Source organism: Megalobrama amblycephala, linkage group LG4 (assembly GCF_018812025.1).
Source record: "Megalobrama amblycephala isolate DHTTF-2021 linkage group LG4, ASM1881202v1, whole genome shotgun sequence".
Taxonomy (NCBI): Eukaryota; Metazoa; Chordata; class Actinopteri; order Cypriniformes; family Xenocyprididae; genus Megalobrama; species Megalobrama amblycephala.
The window spans coordinates 48,241,764-48,261,800 of NC_063047.1; the positions used below are offsets into that span (position 1 = coordinate 48,241,764).

A 20,037-nucleotide genomic window follows, 5' to 3' on the forward strand; every position below is an offset into this window, starting at 1 on the left:
TGCCGGATTGGAACAAACAACCATACAAAAACGTACTGAGTGCACCTTTAAATTCAAATCCATTCTTCATCTGGATGCTTTTCTCAGCAACTACTAAAATTTGCAATTAATTTGTGATTAATATAATTAATTAATAAGCATATCATGTAATTTGCTGGATCTTTTTATTCAACCTACAGCCCTACTTTAAATATATATGGTCATTTTTGTACCCACCACTTTATGAAATAGCTTACAGCAAGGATATGTCTAAAACAGGAAACATCTACAGTTGTTGAGCAGGATTTTCTTTTTGGAAATGTGCATTATAATAAGAGGCAGTCCAGCACTATAATTTGTTATCAGTTGTGGAAAGTGACAGTGGCAATGTTCTTTTGCAGGCAGCTCTAAGACATGAGCTCTAATCTATTGTCTATTCGTGGCTCGCTATGTTCTAGTGAAATAAAAAAAAAACAATGCAAACTAATGTGTCACCAAATCATCATGATATACACACAAGATACTGTAGCAATCTATTAAAGTAAAAAGTAGGGCTGTGAATCTTTTTTTTTTTTTTTTTTACTAATTAATCACGCATGGCTCGATCATAATTATTTGCACCTAACATATAAAAATATTTACACATTCAATCTGTATCTTATGATAAATATAAACTTCAATCATCCTATAAAGCTATAACAATAAATGTCTCGTTTACTGTAGCTTTGGTTTATTATTTATGAGAAGTAACTCCAGATGGTGTTTCTCTGTCTCTGTCATCATTCTATCTGCTCTACTGTTTGGAGGAAATGTCTGTTCATATTTTACTTCAAAGCTGATTTTACACATTTATGCAAACTACTTGCACTAAATGTTTTATTCAGTAATTTTATTGCTTAAATTACTAATTAAAACATTTGTGTCAGTATTTTTATGTGAGAATTGATCCTCTCTTGTATATAATGTCAGTATCATGTTTCAATATTTCTATGAAAAGTGCCCTGTATGGACTTAAAGACATGAAGCATTATTTCCAAACATATTGCTGCTCTAAGCAAGATGATGCATGGTATAAGAGTATGGATTTTAATGCAATGTAGTACAATATGGTATTATAGGCTTCAGGAAGTGAAAAAACAGATGATGCATTAAACACATTATTTATTTATTTATTTATTTATTTATTTATTTTTATGTACCTACATTTCACTGCAGTTTCTTTCTGAAATGAACACTAATGGCAGTAAATTCTTTTCACACAAATTATAAATGGGCACAGGGGTAGGTTACTGATTAATAAAAGCTTATTTTTGTGTGGTTACTACCTCAAAACACCTTTACCATAGTGCATGATTTGTAAATAATAATTACATTTTGACGTTTGTATCACATAACCAGCTCAATATGGCTTTTCTGATGTAGTAACTGAACTTGAGTCATGATAAATAAGCTCAAAGCTTGAAGCAAGCATTTTCAAATGTATTTTATTTCACTTTTGCTTTTAACACTCATTGGATTTGTATAGGATTTAGTGTATGTGGTATGCTATTTCCTAATGCGGTAGAGCATTAACCTTTTATGTTTTCTTTAAATTCATCTGTTTCAGGTAAAACTGAAAGCACTTTTTGCACCACTTACTTTGAACTTTAAAAGCGTTGTGAAAAGTGCAAGAAGCAATGTATATCATTTTGCAGAAATGTCATCATAGGCATGTTTTTCTGATGAGCCTGGGTTGAAAATATTACCACTAGACCAACATCTCATATTTGCAAAAAAAACTTTAGATTTGAATTTAATGGGAAAGAATTGTAATTTATTAATACATTTCAGTATTAAATATTCATCCATCCAACCGCTTGTTACCCACTGAGCCACAATGCCACCTGTATTCAGCATAAGTACACATATAAGTTTATATCTTCTGCTTTTTCTGCCATTTAATTGGAGAATTATCTTGGAGAACTCAAAACAAAGGGCCAAAACAAGAATGGAATAATTTGCAATAATCTTTGTGTTATGTGTCTAAGTGTCAAAGTGTCTTCCATCCACCTATTTTTATGTGCATTTTGGGATATTGCATAAAAACACACTGAATGGAAGAAAATGCAAAAGTGCACATAAATTTTAAACAACATATGCGCTCAAATGAGTCGGATAAATTTTTTATGCGATACGAAAACATGCATTCTGAGACGCAAGCAATTTATTACACTGAACAAAATTATAAACGCAAACACATTTGTTTTTGCGCCCATTTTTCATGAGCTGAACTCAAAGATCTAAGACTTTTTCTATGTATACAAAAGGCCTATTTCTCTCAAATATTGTTCACAAATCTGTCTAAATCTGTGTTAGTGAGCACTTCTCCTTTGCCGAGATAATCCATCCACCTCACAGGTGTGGCATATCAAGATGCTGATTAGACAGCATGATTATAGCACAGGTGTGCCTTAGGCTGGCCACAATAAAAGGCCACTCTAAAATGTGCAGTTTTACTGTATCGGGGTGGGTCCGGGGGGTCCAAAAACCAGTCAGTATCTGGTGTGACCACCATTTGCTTCATGCAATGCAACACATCTCCACATCAACACAGATTTGTGAACAATATTGGAGAGAAATAGGCCTTTTTTGTACATAGAAAAAGTCTAAGATCTTTGAGTTCAGCTCATGAAAAATGGGGGCAAAAACAAAAGTGTTGCGTTCATAATTTTGTTCAGTGTATATATGAAAATTATTATATATTTGTGGCTTGTATTGCAGCAACTTCTATTTTTCTTAGTGATATTTAGCGCCAGTTTATCAGGATGAGATGATTTTGTTCTCTTCTACTCACTGGATGGAAATAGTGCTTAATTTGCAAATGTTTTATGCAATATTCCAAATTTTGGCACAAGTTAAAGTTGCGTCCCAAATGACGCAATATACACCATGCACTTATGCACTATGTACTCATCCATAGTGTGTGAATTTTATAAAGTTATTTTGTCATTTATCATCAGAGTCTGACAGCCCCTCCCCTTCCGCTATGTAATAAAAGCTGTGACAGTTGAATGCATGAAGTGTCCAACATTCCACACTCCATTAATTTAGTGCATCTGGGTTTTTAAAGTGCACTTTTTCTTTTTGGATTTTTCAGTGTGAACATACTATTCGCACTATTTATTCCTAAAAACATAGAATAGTGCATAAGTACACGAATAGGGACGCACCTATGCCTGAAAATGCTGTCTAGGTATGCAGCTCACTAGGTTTTGAAATCTGTTTAGTTTACACTTGATAATTTGTCAGTAACTGCTTATTTAATATGGACCTTAACCGCATACCGTCCAAATCAATTGATAATTCTGGTGGCACAAAAGTAACCAGAAAACAAGACAACAAAGACTAACGTACCCTTTTAAGTTTGGTTTGGACATCAGATCTGTCAATTGCAGGATCATGATAAGCTAGCCGGAGAGAGTGGGATAGAAGGAGATAACATAGAGAGAGCTCTTACTTCTGACACCAAAGCTGAGTAGGTGCTGTTTCAGCTCTGAGGGAGATCTGGCAGTGAAAGCTAATGGACTCCACATCGACTCACTGGATTTCTTTCCTGCTGTTTGAGTGTCTGTTGTTTGCCAGACTGTGAGTATGCTTCTTCTCATTGGGTTGATGTTTGAGAATCAGTGAGATGCAACGGTGTACATCCTGAGCGGGTTTAATCCAGAGGAGTGGCGGTCCGTGCAGAATGTCCAGGAAAGTTGAGATTCGCAAGAATTATCCAATCAGTAAAAATATTCTGTGACAGCAAGTGATTGAATCATTTAAATCAGCAACAGTATGCTCACTTTTTGTCGATAAAATGGCCCTCAGAATGGAAAAACTATAAGATATCTCTCTCAAGGTCCCTCATGAATTCCAACTAACCAGTTCAGTTGCAAGCCAGTATTTCAAATCCTCTTTCACGGCACGCAAGCTCTCAGAATCTGACTTCTCTTCCTCACTCAGAATGGAAAGCCACAAAAAGGAGTTATTTGTAATTATGTGCCATTGTTCACTGTCATTGTTCAGTTCTGGCTTTTGGAAAGAAGCGTCCTCAGATGTCCTCGCTAATTGAAGTGGAGCCCCTTCTGTTGTGCCGGACCAGTCAAGGAAAAAGCACATTCATCATTTTTTGTTTAGTCCAAAGGGAGGTTGTTCTGTAGACGAAGCAAAAGAGAATATTCAATAATCAGATATGAGCTAGCGATGCTAAAAGTTTTCAGTGATGGCAGCTTTAAAGATCACACTGACAGTACAGTCCTGTTGACGTTTTGTATGAAAGGAAATGGGTCATTTATTAAAGATGGATAGGGAGTGGATGGATTCAAAGAAACCAGGGCTGCGTTTCCCAAAAGCATCGTGAGCACAAGTTGATCGTGGAGACCATTGTCACCGATGTTCTCTATGATCAACTTGTTTAGAAAATCAGGTCATCAGGAAAATCAGCGCTCTACCAGCTCTAACCTGCCTGACCAAGATGAACCATCTATTCCACACCATGATTATAACTTAAGGTGTGTTCACACTTGCAGATTGTGGTCTGGACCAAGAACCAAGATGATACATTTAGTCCTGGTTCCCTTAGCGTTCACAATGTCATTTTTAACACTGAACCTAAAGATAAAAAAAGGCTTTTATGATGTGTATTTTTCTACAGAACTTGTCGAACATCCAAAACAATGCTGTTTTCTGGGCTAAATGTGCTCGCTGTATGTGCGTACCTATGATGGAGTATATGATGGAGCTGACAACTTGTGAAAAGTTTATAAAATGCGTAAAGGAGTCAAAACCGAGGCAGGAATCCCTCCGTCACACACAAACGAAGATCTGCTTCGAGGAGACGCGGTTCTGATGCCTGTACCGAACTGTGATGGGCAACATCGCGACTATGACGAGAAAAAACAGGTATGCTTGCACATTATGTCCTTTTTAGGGTCGCATCTTGTGACATCATGTCCTGTTTTTGGTTCATTTAGATGTCTTTGGTCCATGTTGCATTCATATTTCAGTCGAACCGCACCAGAGTTTGTCTGAAAGTGGACCGAGACCCACCTTTCACCTTTTCAAAAGTCTTTCTACTTCAAAATTTCACATTTAATTAAATGTCTTATTTGCTGTTTCTTTGTAATTATTTGTGAATTTTAATAGCAATTTATTCGGAATGAAAATTGTTTTAAAGGTCCCGTTTTTCGTGTTTTTTTGAAGCTTTGATTGTGTTTATAGTGTGCAATATAACATGTGTTCATGTTTCGCGTGTAAAAAAACACAGTATTTTTCACATAATTTACTTATCTGTATACCGCTGTTTCCACTGTCATAAAAACGGGCTGATGACTTCCTTGTTCTATGAAGTCCCTCCTTCAGAAATACGTAACGAGTTCTGATTGTGCCAGCGGTTCCTGTGTTGTGATTCGACAGCAGCTTAGCGCATCTTGCCCGGAAAGGTCACGCCTCTTACCATAACTAAAGTTTGAAACATGGGATCACGAATAACGGGACCTTTAAAGTAAATCTACCAATTTTTTTTTTCTTTTTCAATGTACTGTATTTAGGCACTAAGACAGCTTCCTAGGTATTGGAACAGAGCTACTGTGCATCTGTGTTTGTGTTGCAGGCTGATATATCATATATTCTGAACAGACAGTGTGAATGTAAATGCAATTAATGCCTGTTTTAGAACTACTTGTGTTCACAAGTTTCATCCATATACACCCACAAACAAAAATAAAAACAATTCAAGACATACTCTACCAGCATATGCAATGCAGAAAGAAAAAGTTAATTAAGCTGCATATATAGAATATTCATTTAATGCCAATCTTAATTACTTTTTAAAGACTTGAATATTGGCAAGAGATCAGTTACAATGTAAAGAGGGATCACTAGTGGATGTGTCACTGGGCCTTTTAGCGACAGGAGATTTCAAAGTCTGTCAGTCATTCTTAATACTGACAGTCACTCTCAATAGAGTTCAAAATCTGCCAATAAAACGTATCCATTCGGCCTGATGCCAGAATGCTGAATGGCTATAAAAATGCTAAATTCAATCTACTAAAATTGAATCCTCTGACCTCTATGTAAAATGCAAAAGGAAAGAAAAGCCATCTCAAACCATACAAATGCAGAAATACCAATATCCAGAGTGTTTCAGTCTTTCAAAGTCTTCCAAAATAGTTCAAATAACCCAGAGGAAACAGGCTGCTCTTTCATAGCTCAGGGTATGAGTTGCCATATAGTTTTCATCTACGTAATTAAATTGTTCATTTAAATATGTTCCAGATGTTCTTCCTAAAATTTCAAATATACACACACACACACATATATATGTTTGTATGTATGTATGTGTATATATATATATATATATATATATATATATATATATATATATATATATATATATATATATATATATATATATATATATATATATATATATATGGTCACACTAGTTTAGGGTTCAATTCTGACTATTAACTAACTATTAACTACAACTTTTGCCTCAATAAACTCCTAATTACCGCTTATTAATAGCAAGGTAGTTGTTAAGTTTAGGTATTGGGTAGGATTAAGGGATGTAGAATATGGTCATGCAGAATGAGGCATGATTATGTGCTTTATAAGTACTAATAAACCATAAACTATTTACGTTTTGCTGAATTGGTAGCTAATTCGTATGTTTTCATATGATTTGTTTAAACCCCAGTGATGGGTTAGAGGTTAGGGGTGGTCCTTCATAATGAGATTCCTTTGAAAATCGTAAATTTTTTATGAATCAAATCGCACAAATTCATACGAAATCGCCACCCCGTAAACTACTTACGTTTTCATTTGAGGTTGGGTTAAATGTAAATTTTCTAGTTATAACTAAGTATTTCTTCAGCTAAAAACGTTCTCTTTGTGGGTCCAATCTCTATGTCTATATATTTTCCTGTTATCACAAGCATCTGGAAAAATACAGTCGGGAACCCTGGTAAAAGTATAGAGCTTTAAAATGACTGTGCATAGCTTAGATGCTTTAGTCATGGAAGAAAGTTTTGATTTCAAGCTAAAATCTCTGAATCTCTGTCTTTGGTATCTTGGCAAATCAGAGCAGTTTGTGACATTTCTGAGAACCCTTCTGAAACTCAAGAGACAAGTGTGAGATTACTAGAGGCTTTTTTCAGGAGACTTAAGCAAAAGCATTTAGCAGATGCATTTAATCTCACTGCTATCTAGTAGGAACAATTAAGATAATAATCATCTCATTATTTCACCATCTCATTATTTTTTCTTTCCTTTGGGAAAGTGTGCCCTATAACACAGCTGTAGACAGAAAACTGGGGACGGGGTGAACTAAAATAGTAGTGAATTTGTGTAGGTCACTTTGCCTCAGCAAATAAGTCACTTTGAATACATGAAAATATCGACTGCTATATTAACATGTGTCTACATGGCTGTCAACACTTTTTTCTGTCAGAAAAAGATCATGAATGGTGTACATGAAAGTTAGAGAGTTAACCTGGTCTACTAGAATGAAACCAGGTCCAACAGCTGGACCATACAATGACCAACTATGTCAACTACACACCGTGTAAAACCAACTACCGTCAGAAGCATGGAAATGAAGCTTCAGCTCTTTTGAATTAAGCACAGAGGTGATAGAAACTAGCATTTTTACATAGAACTCTGCCTGTGATCTCAACAATTTGCATCCACGGGGAAATCTTGAGTGAATTTCACATCTGGATACCATTTCACACTAATTCAAGTAAAAATATTTATTTCCAGAAAATGAAGCCTATTTTAAGACTATTAATATAGTAATGCACTGCAATGTCATTTTCATGACATTTAAGCAAATTTTCCACCAGAATTTTTAATTAGGAATTTGTTCTTTTAAGTTTGCTTGTAAACCTTATTGTTCCCATTGATGATTCTTATTAGGTTTTATTGCTGTAGTTTTATTGTGTGTGTGAGTGTGTGGGTGTGGCTGTGTGTGTGTGTGTGTGTGTGTGTGTGTGTGTGTGTGTGTGTGTGTGTGTGTGTGTGTGTGTGTGTGGCCTTGGTAAACCTTACTTTACTGGGACAAAGTGTCCCCACAAAGATGGCAATATCCGAAAACCTTGTCCTTTTGGGGACAATTTTGGTCCACATGATGAAAACAGCTTATAAATCATACTAAGTGAATTTTTTTTTTTTTTTAAATCTAAAAATGCAGAAGGTTTTCTGTGATGGGTAGGGTAAGGGTTAAAGGATAAAATATACAGTTTGTACAGTATAAAAATCATTATGTCTATGTAAGGATTACTAGTTATTACTATCCTTGTGAGAACTTAAAATAGGGAACACACACACACACACACACACACACACACCAGTGCTTAAATTCTCAATTATCGTTTAGAGAGGAATGAGAAAATGAACAGAAATGATGAAGGCTGAGTGGGAGATGGTTGTGAACTCTGAATACATTGGAGGCTGGAATTACTGTCAGAGGGAAGAACGTTTGAATTAATTGGACATAGAACTCATATACTGACAAGAAACAGCATACAAACCTGAGAGAACCCATTTCACAGTGTGTGCATGTACGTGTTTAAACCATAAAAAAAATGTGAGAGCAGTAGAGCGGTAATAAACCTCCAGCTTTATGTGTACAGTAGGAATGGCTCTTGATGTGTGAATGCAGAGCAGTTCTCAAAACAAGGCTTCTATAATGAGCAGTAAAATGTGAAGGGAAGCATGTATGCACTGTTTATTATACTCTTTTATTATTAAAACAATCTCTCTCTTTCTTTCTTCTAATAGCCATAGCCCATCTGGCTTAAATCTCTGAATCATATTCTCTACTCAGAGCTTAAATGCTGCTCAGGTTGAAGGACAGAAATGCTTATAAAAAGCATATTAGATGGACAAACATTTACTCCAAAGAATCTTATAAAAATTCAAGAAAGGTCACTTTTCAGCCCAATTTTTTTTTTAAAATTTGCTATAGGGCTGTTATTTTAACACAGTTAATGTAGGCTATATTTTAAATTTGACATAGTGTTGGGGGTAACGCATTACAAGTAACTAGAGTTACGTAATCAGATTACTTTTTCAAGTAACTAGTAAAGTAACGCACTGTATTTCAATTTACAACTTAATAAGTTACTTTTTCAAACAAGTAACCAATTTACTTTTTCACATTTATTGACTGACAGCTCTTCTGTCTCCTTGTTGAGAGAAATAAAGGTCAGAGGTGTTGTGTGCGCTGTGTGAACATGATGGTTATTGTAGTTCTAGACTAAACGTGAACATGCACTTACTCATCTCACTTGCATTAAAACATTCAGTATTCCTCTAAATGAATAAAAACAGTAAAATGCAATCTCAGAATTATATGCAAACCTGTAATAACTATATGAAATTACACAAATTAACCAATGTCTTTGCTGCTGACCTTCAATTATCTAATTCAACCATACTAGGCAAAAATTACTTTAGATTAGATTTAGTCTTCTTTAATCCAGTATGGCAGCACAGCTGAAAGGTTTGTTTGAGCTGCGCCCTCTACTGTAAACATGCATTTCCTTCATCCCAAAGGCTTATTCATTTCACTTTTGGTGTAAAAGGGCCTTAAAATTTGCCAAAAAATATAACTGTTTTGTTGTTATCAAAAAATAAACAAGCAAATCCAGCCCAGGTGAGAAAAAGTAACGCAAAAGTAATGTAACATATTACTTTTCATTAAAAAATGTAACTAAGTAACACAATTAGTTACTTTTCTAGGGAGTAACACAATATTGTAATGCAGTACTTAAAGGGTTAGTTCACCCAAAAATGAAAAGTCTGTCATTTATTACTTAACCTCAAAAAACAAAACAAAATAACGACTTATTTAGTGATGGCCTATTTCAAAACACTGCTTCAGGAAGCATCGGAACATAAATTAATCAGCGTGTCGAATCTGCTGTTCAGAGCGCCAAAGTCACATGATTTCAGCCGTTTGGCAGTTTGACATGCGATCCGAATCATGATTCGATACACTGATTCATTACGCTCCGATGCTTCCTGAAGCAGTGTTTTGAAATCGGCCATCACTAAATAAGTCCTTATTTCGTTTTTTTGGCGCAATTTGTGTTCCGAAGATTAACGAAGGTCTTACGGGTGTGGAACGACATGAGGGTAAGTAATAAATGACAGAATTTTCATTTTTGGGTGAACTAACCCTTTAAGTGGAGTTAAGTAAATTTTCCCAACACTGGTCATTGCTTCATTATAAAAAGATGAATCATAAATAAATATTTTAATTAGCAGTCCTAATTTTGCACAAAGAAAATTAAGCATATTTTAGGACCATTCGGATATTATTCATATAAAGTACATTTGCAGTCAACATGAAATCAAAATCTACCCTATATACTTTCTTAAAGTGCTTTTCTGGTCTTATTGTGAATAATTCATAAGTGCCTGTTATTCCAAGTAAATGGAAATTTGTCTCTGAGATTTTTCAAAATGTAATTTGTAAGTTGCTCAGTCTCTGAAATGACTTTTCAGCTAACGACACAAATCCCTCTTACATATTAAAAGTGTGCTTCTTACAATAAGTAGTATTTTGTCATACCAAATGTAATTTAAAATGATGCCTGTAAGATGGTGTCAGTACTGTATTACAGTTAAACAAGCTTCATTTGTTTAATGCAATAACTTATTTTAATTTCCATGTCAATAATTCCATACAAAGTCCATGAAAAGACATTTCTTCATGAGATTTAGATACACAAGCACACCCGTGCACACGCAGGTAAACCAGAGATGTGCTGCTGTTCCAGGAATGCAGTTTGATATTAATTAGCCGTGGGAGTAACGGAAATGCAGGAACCTGAAATGATTGGACGCCACACACATAAACACATACAGGGTGACGTGACCAGACTCTTAATGCACTGAGGCATAATAGTCATTCAGAGGGAGGTAGAGAGAGATCTGAGGAGAACACAAAGCCGAGAAGAGCGAGATGAGACACCACACTTCTGTTTAAATAGCTCTGCTCAAGCACCTCCACAGCGACACGTGCCAAACGGCCAAATGAGACCGACTAAAAGGCAGACACAGACAGGAAGGAGGTGGGATGGATTCATCGTCTGTGAATCCCCTTTCTATTCCATTTCTCTTTATTCCCTTTGTTAATAATGGTGTAATTTTGAGCCTTCTACATTTATGTTCTTATTTCTGAGTTCTGTCTGTCTCTCTTCTTTAGAAATGCTGGAGGAGATGAGTTTCAGTATGACTCATTTAGGAATAGAGACCGGAGAGAAAAAAAGGTCAAAGACAATATGAAAAGAAAGTTAAAAAGGGAAAGTGTAAAAGAAAACGATGGGTTTTCATGATACCATTATTTCTGAATGAAAAGGAAAAATAGGTAGAAAGAAAAAAAAAAATGTGTGGCAGTTCTGTGGGAATGAAAAATCACAAATGAGATGCTTTTAAAGGTGAAGTGTGTAATTTTTTTGATGTGTATAATTTGTTCTTTCCTAGCCCATTTTAGTATGCAGATGCAGCTAGAATTAAGCCATTCGTAGGTTGATTCCCATGAAACCTCTGTGGCTCAGACTGTGCTCAGATTTGCAACCAAATGTCAGAGATCTCAATATGAACTCAAATATTTATCATCAAATTCTTTAACTTTAGGAGAAACATCTGCATATCCAGCCTGGTCTCATTGTTAATAGGTATTAATATGACTTTCAATATAACTTTCAAAGACACAAAACGTACATTGTACGTTTAGAAAGGTGCTGAAACGTACAACACTGATGTATTTATAGCACTAAAACGTAAAAATACTTACAATTTTCAATGAAAAATATTTTATGAATCTTTCATGTCACAAAAATATATGTATAATTTCCCTTTTATCGTTTTGTAGATAAATGTAAGATCCCTAAACCCCATGCCAAACCTAAACATACCCATTTTATACAGAATGTTAATATAATAAAACATAATGGACAGAAATGTGTAGGAAAATGATCATTTTAGTAAAAATATAACATTAAAATGATATTTTAAGCCACTAATCCTACACCTACCAATAACAATTTCTTAAAACTATACTGTTATAAATAAAAGAATAAGAGACAAACAAGTGTAATCGCAATCATTTATTTATTGCGAAAATGTCAAAAGTGGTACCAAAAATAGTTCAAATGATGATGAGTTGCAGTACTCTCTGGCTGTAATAGTTTTTTTATATAGGGTACAGAGCAGAATTTAACTTATTAATCCATGAAAATATGAATCTGGCTTCTCTCCGTGAAGGCGCGCACTCATTTCAAACGTCAACCCACTGAAAAACGGCACATGACGAAGCAGGTGAGAACCAATGAGTGTTCGATATCAGTGCCGTAAACCATGTCATAAATGTTCTTGAGGGCGCAACTTTCAAATTTGAATCATAACGAGCACGGGCTTGACTGTGACGGTCGCTGCTGAGAATGAAGATGAAGATCGCCGGATAAAGGGCTGGATTTGGATCTGTTCCTTACAAACATATGAATTCTAAAGTTTTGGAGTACAGTGAACAAATAAAATTGATGTGATTTGTGAATTTATGTTGTGTTTTGGTATATCTTATGGTTGTATTGTCATTCGCTGCATAGGAGAAAACACCTTCTGTGTTGCACAGCAAACAAACTAAATATTACAAAATGGTTAAATAATTACAGAAATTGTATTCATTTTAAGGTTTCAAAGTGTAGTCATATTTCTTATCTGATCTTATATTTCTTATATTTCATATCATGATCATGAGTTGGAGTGCCCTGTTTAGCCACCAGAGGGCACTCCAACATGGACTCTTGTTTCAGTGTTTTAGACTACATTACCCATAACTCACCTCCTGGACTCATTATCCCATGTCATTGCACTCAGCTGTTTTGTGTTTATTCATTAGTGTCTGTCTATTTAGTCTCAGTTGTTTCTGTCCTTGGTTGTGGTTTGTTATTTTGTTATGTGCACTTTTGTAGCTCTGGCTTTCTGTTTGTGGGCTGTTACTTGGATTTTGACCCTTGCCTGTTTTCTGGATTACGACTTTGGATTGCCCAATAAATGCTGCAACTGGATCCTAACATCTTGTTTTTGTGTGCCACCGTGACAATTATGTAATCCTCTGAAACTAGTCTGCAGCACAAGTTAGTAGATGTAGATGAACTTTAATAAATGCGACTAAAAACATGTATTGATATGACAATTGAATACAACAGATTTAAAACATTAATGCCACGATTTTAATATTAATACATGCAAATTCATACACATTCACACTTTGATATGTAAATGAGTTCCATTTTATTGCCGTCAATACGCAAGTATTTTTAAGTTTTAGCGCTATAAATACGTCAGTATTGTAAGTTTTTGTGTGTATGAAAACATAAGTAAATGTACGTGTAGAACCACAGTTCACGTAAAAATGCATACGTATTCTCATGATATCACGTTGGCATATCTGAAATCTGAAATCAGCAATATTTTTTTTCCTTTAGCCTAGCAATGCTGTTAAGGAGGAGCTAAACTGGTAGGTTATAAAGATCTGTTACGTGTGATCATTGAACAGGAATAATAATAAAAGTAATAATAACAATAAATATAGCTGCAAGCAGCAATTATGGGGCCAAGCACAAAAACGGCACAAGAAGCCAGCCAACATGGCTGGGAGCATCAGACCAACAGCAGCAGTGAGCAATTAAAGACCTATTAAGATCATTTTAGGCAAAAGAGCTGAAAAATGATCAAAAATGAGGATTTACTGGTTCATCACTTTCGACCAATAGGTGGCGCTGTGACCAAATTAATGTGGTATGGTCAGAGTGAGGTGACAATGACACTTGCAAAGTTTGGTGTCAATATGTCAAAGCATTGCAGAGATGCAGCTTCAAGACTGGGTTTTGCATCATGCCTCAAATTCATTGCCCCGGTGTACAAAAACGGTTTGACGTATCAACTTGAAATCCACAACTTTTTGTCGGCATGGTCTGAAGATGGTACGGTTCGATTTTGGTGAAAATCGGAGCAACGGTCTAGGAGGAGTTCGAAAAAGTAGGTTTTTAAAGTAAAACTATATGGCGGACAGGAAGTTCAGCCGACTATGGCAAATTTGATATCTATGTTCTCAGCATGACCCAAGGAATCAACTTTTGACCACAAGGTGGCGCTGGTCTGAAACTTCTCAGGCTCCTTCAGGTCATTGTGCTGATGACCCATACCGAGTATCGTAAAGATACGCTAATGCGTTCATAAAATACAGCATTTTTGCACAAAATTCTAAATGGCAGACGGCCAAAATGTCCGATATGGGAAAACTGTGTATCATTCGACTCAGCATGATGCCCCGAATCCAATGAGAAATTTATGATTTGTGGACAAACCCATCAGAAGTTATAAGCAAAAATAGCCATTTTTCATATCTCCGCACCAGTAGGTGGCGCTGCACCGAAACACTGCATGATGCCTTAGGTCATGCTTGTGATGACATGTACTAAGTTTGGTCTGAATATGATAAAGCGTTGCGGAAATACAGCCTTATGTCTATTTTCGCAAGCACTACATACAATTTGTTCGCATGTTTTTCGAAAACGGTTTAAGGAATCGACTTGAATTCCATAACTTTTTGTCGGCATGGTCTGAAAATGATCTGGTTCAATTTTCATGAAAATCTGAGTAACGGCCTAGGAGGATTTAAAAAAAGTAGGTTTTTCAGAAAATTCAAAATGGCGGAAAAATTTTCATGATGGAAAATGACGAGATCGTCTTGAACCAAGGAATCAGAGGAAAAAATAATTTTGTTTCTATCCCTTACGGTTCAAAAGTTATTAACATAAACATGAGTGCAACTTTGGACAGCTGGTGGCGCTAGAGGGATTGAGTTAGAGACTCCAAATTTGCTATGGACAAATGTCAGACTGTCCTCTAACTGTGTGCCAAATTTCACAACTTTTTACCATACGGTTCTATGGGCTGCCATAGACTTACAGAGCGGAAGAAGAAGAAGAAGAAGAAGAAGAAGAATCGAAAATAAAAATAAAAATAACGCCAACAGATACAATAGGTGCCTACGCACCTTCGGTGCTTGGCCCCTAAAAATACAGTACATTGTAAAAGAAAAAAAGTTGACCTAACCTAAAAAATAAGGCAAACTAATACAAACAATTTGTTAAAGGGGACATATCATCTTTTTCTGTGTTTAAGTGCTATAATCGGGTCCCCGCTGCATCTACCAACCCAGAAAACATGAAAAAGAACAACCCAGTAACTTTGCTTTGGCCTCTCTCTGCAAGCATACTAAAAAAGCCACTCAGATTTCGCTCTCCTTGTGACGTAGGAAGGGGATCTTATTATAACATTACTGCCCCTTAATCTGCATGTTTCCACCCATGGCCCATTTTCCACCCATTTCGTTTTTGCAAGTGACAACGATGTACCAGATCTAACACCATGTGGCAAAAGTTGGAGCAAATCATGCTAACAGTTTTGTCGTTGGCTGCACAGACGAGCACAGAACACTATTTAGAGTCCCGTTAGCTTGGATAGACTGCAAGTTGACCCTGGCAAGCTTGATTGCTAAAAAAGGAGTGTTTCTGTCCAAGTGATATTTTGGAAAAAATATTAGACCATTCACGGCATTTTATAGCAATCATAAATGTTAGCTTGGGATGTATGGCTCTGTTTGGCAAACAGGTACGCTATGTATAGTGGGCATCCATACGGGTTTTGCACAAAAGATTAACATGCTAGTGGATGAGTGGAATCAACTCTACAGCAACTACATAAATTTATCCAGTAACCACTCAGAAACATAAAGTTGCATTCAACTTCTTCCTGAGTCTCTCCATCAGTGTCGACTCCGGTTTGAACAATGTAAGGCTGAACACCGTTACTGACAATCCTCATTTTGGCTGCGTGAGATTCTCCAGCTGTGTTGTTTTTGAGCAACTGAAGCGTGAGCTGTTAAAGCTCCGCCCTCTTCTGGAAAGGGGGCAGGGAGCAGCAGCTCATTTGCATTTAAAGGGACGCATACATAAATGCCGTGTTTTTGCTCACACCCAAATAGGGGCAAATTTGACAAGCTATAATAAATGATCTGTGGCATATTTTGAGCTGAAACTTCACAGACACACTCTGGAGACACCAGAGACTTGTATTACATCTTGTGAAAGGGGGCATTATAGGTCCCCTTTAAGTTAATGCAACTGACTGAATAATTTTGTTCCCCTAATGAGTAACAGGCAGGCTATTGAATTTAAAAACTGTCAAAGAAAACTACAGCAATTCTAGGTGCTACAAACCTCCTTCTTTCACCTTTACCTTAGATTTCCAAAGCCCCTTAGATACTGGCATTATTTGCCTCTTCAATGAGATGCACATTTACCTCACAAACAAGTCTCAAGTATGGCAAAACTCTAACCCATATGACAGTGACAGCAGCATAAATTAAGCTTCAGAGCAATGATCATTTTTTAATAATAGTTGCCACATTTTGTTCATGCTGCAATGCATGCTGGGAACTTACACAATATTGTGCAGCTTAAAATTGTTTGTTCAGATGACTTAATTTGGAAAGTTGGGACAACATCTGGACATGTGTTGAACAAATACTTGAGTGTATAAGTAAGGTCAACAAAACAACTTTGTTTAGAGTAATCTTTTTCAGTTCACACAAAATAATAAACTGACTCCTACTAAATAATCATTGCTTAAACTCCCTTTTTTATATTTGTTAGAAGAACTTTTTTGCAGGTTAGATTTTTAGAAGAAGAAGAAGAAACATAAATTGGTGCATTTTACACACACAAGTTGGGTTTTCATGTTTTATGGGTACTTTCCAAAGACGTAATGATTTTATACTGTACAAACTGTATATTATATCCCCTAACTCTAAACCTTCCTCTAAACAACCATCACAGAAAGCTTTCTGCATTTTTGCAAAAACATAGTTAGTCTGATTCATTAGCTGTTTTCCTCATGGGGACCACAAGGTCAATGATTTGGTCCCCATAAGGGTTTACCAGGACCCCCCAACACACACACACACGCTTGTTTTTGTGAATCGTGGGGACATTTCATAGGCGTAATCGTTTTTATTCTGTACAAACCATATTTTCTATCGCCCTACACCAACCCTACCCCTAAACCTACCCATCACAGAAAACTGTGCACACTTTTACTTTCTCACAAAAACTCATTCTGTATGATTTATAAGCTTTTTGAAAAATGGGGACATGGGGTAATATAAGTCACCCTCTCCTTGTGATACCTATGTCATACCCATATCATTATACAAATTTGTGTCCTGATATGTCACAAAGACGCACACACACACACACACACACACACACACACACACACACACACACACACACACACACACACACACACTGTACTGTTGGGTTTTGGGGTTTTCGAAGGACTCTCCATAATATACAATCATCATGTAAGTATGATTAAAAGCTGTTTTCCTCATGGGGACAAAATTTTGTCCCTACATCGTAAAAAATTCCAGGTTTTATTATGGGGACATTTATTCTATACAACACCAGGAAATACCTGGACCTCACACACACAAGCACACACACACACACACACACAGTCATTTTCATCATGCTTCAATGCTTTCCAGCATTTTCTTGTTGGATTTTTCCAACATGCACTGTTAAAAAAACACTCAGCTTAATCAAACCCCCTCTAACATCCACCCTCAAAAAAAAAAAAGAAGAAGAAAAAAAGACCCCCACACACTCTCACCCCGCTGCACACACTGCCAGCTATCACTTCCCAGTGGAAATGATGAGGTGGCTAGAAATAAACAGGCAATTTAAGTGCTGGACACTTCAGTGATCCATCTTAACACACACACACACACATACACAATTTAAAGTGTGAGACCTGCCCCCCCACACACACACATTTGCTGTCAAGGTGTGAAGCGAGCAAGGTCAGTGCATCAATGGAAAAGAGATGAAAGAGGAATAGAAGGAGTGAACATGTTAAAGACAGCTGTAGTTACAGTCGAGTTGCTCTGAATTACTGAATGCAATCATGTTCGAGAAGCTGACAAAAACTATCAGTTAAGGCCACAACAATCTAGTTATAATCCATTTTCAAATGTATTGTGAATTTATGAATTCATTCTATTTTTTCCACATATTCTGTGCTAAACACTCATATGTGGTATGACAGATCATATTCAACTTAAAATGTAAAAGGACATATTTTTGCCCAAACGATATGCTTAAATCATAAAAATGTAAAAATAAATAAAATTGAATAAAATTAATCAAAATAAAACACTCACTAAAAAAGATAGGCCTATAATTTTTATTTGTTTATGTCATGTGACCATTAACCGACATCAGAGCAGGGTTATTATCATTAACTAAAACCATTACCTGAAATAAAATTAACATTAATTTAAATAAAATAAAATTAAATAAAAAAAAAAATGTTGAAGCTCTAAAATAACAAAAACTACATCAACTATAACTTAATAAAAACTACGTAGAGATATAAAAATGAATACAAATGACAAAAATACAACAAAATTACTAAAACTTTAAAATTGCAATGAAAAATATAAAATATAAAAATAAAATCTAATTCAAAAATATATTTCAGTCATGACAACTCTCGGAGTGGATTAAATTCAACAAGCATTTATTTGCATGGGGCATGAAGTATACATGGCTTGATTTTGGCGTACGAGATCTGCTACGCTGTTGCTGAGCAAATACGAATTTGTTCAGCTTAGACAAATAAAACAACAAAGAAAAGGCTGGTGCAAGAATGGTAGAATCCCCATAGCAGATCTCTACAGGTGGCACTGGGGAGGAGGAGGGATCACAGCGCTTCACATTGCGCAACTTGTCGATCGCAGGGTACGATATATATGGTTGCGTGGATTTGGAACTACTTCTGATTGTCTGGTACCACGGAATAGAAAGAACCAATCAGTGTTCGGTTGGAGTTTCATGCCTGAACTCTGTATATATACTGTATATTGAAATATTAATGTTACATGTACACTCTGCTTTGGACTTGTTTTGGACTTGTTGTTGTTCCATTTCCCGCCACTAGTTTATCACCATGGTTTCTGAGCACTCCGATCATCACATTCAGCTGTGTCTAATCACTACCTTGTTATCCCCTGTATATAAACCCTGTGTCTCCTGTCATGTGTTGTCCGGTATCATTCTTGTATTGTTTGGTGTATGTTCCTGCCAGTTCCTGTATTCTCCTGTGGATATTCTAGTAAAAGACTTGTTTATATGTATATTACTCCTCGTCGTGTGCTTCTTACACCAGCAACCGTAACAGAATACCGGACCAAAACAGTTAGACAGATTGCGGCGTGTTAAGTGTTTTGTTGTTTTCCGTCTCAGTGTTTTTCGTGTTTCACTTCTCTTCCCCGTCACTATGTACACACCCGCATTTCTGTTGACTGAGTGTAACATCGCCATGGAGACGGAGCCCAGCAAGTCTGACCAGGTGTGTGAGTATGCTGTTACCATCGCCGAGGGAGACAGTGTGGAAGACGAGGGGTTGGATGGGAGCCCCGCCCACACTCCCGCCACTGAGAGTGAGTTCCAGGCAAGCACTATAGACTATTATGACTTTGGAGAGGATTCCCTAATTCAGTTAATTCCTCCTGAAACTGTCATTTCCATTTTGGATGAAATGGTCCCGCCCAGCCTCCCTCTCCCGCCTCCTCTCCAGCCTCCTCTCCAAAGCCTTGATAATGACTTTGTTGGTTATAATCTTCCTGCTTTTCTACCTGTTCTCCAACCCACAACCTTGCCTGCCACCCAGCCTTCGCCGTCTCACATCACGCCCTCAGCTCTACTCCAGCCTCCTCTCAGTGGCGTGGCTACATCTGGGGCCTGCTGTGAGCCAGCCTCAGGCGATGAGGATCCTACGGCTCCGCCTCCGGCCTCAGGTCACGTCATTACACCTCGACTCATCGTCCTGACTTCTCCGCCTCTGCTCCTGCCACCCTCGTCTACAGCAGTGACCATCGAGCATTCG

General features: G+C 36.7%; 1 protein-coding gene across 1 annotated transcript in view; it reads right to left on the minus strand.

Annotated features, from left to right (window-relative positions):
* The window catches only part of flrt1a (fibronectin leucine rich transmembrane protein 1a), a 100,751-nt gene that overhangs the window by 37,978 nt on the left and 42,736 nt on the right, over positions 1-20,037 (minus strand). The window contains exon 2 of the mRNA XM_048189679.1: positions 3,476-4,157. The gene's annotated coding sequence lies outside the window, so the exon portion shown is untranslated. The remainder of the gene's footprint in view (positions 1-3,475; positions 4,158-20,037) is intronic.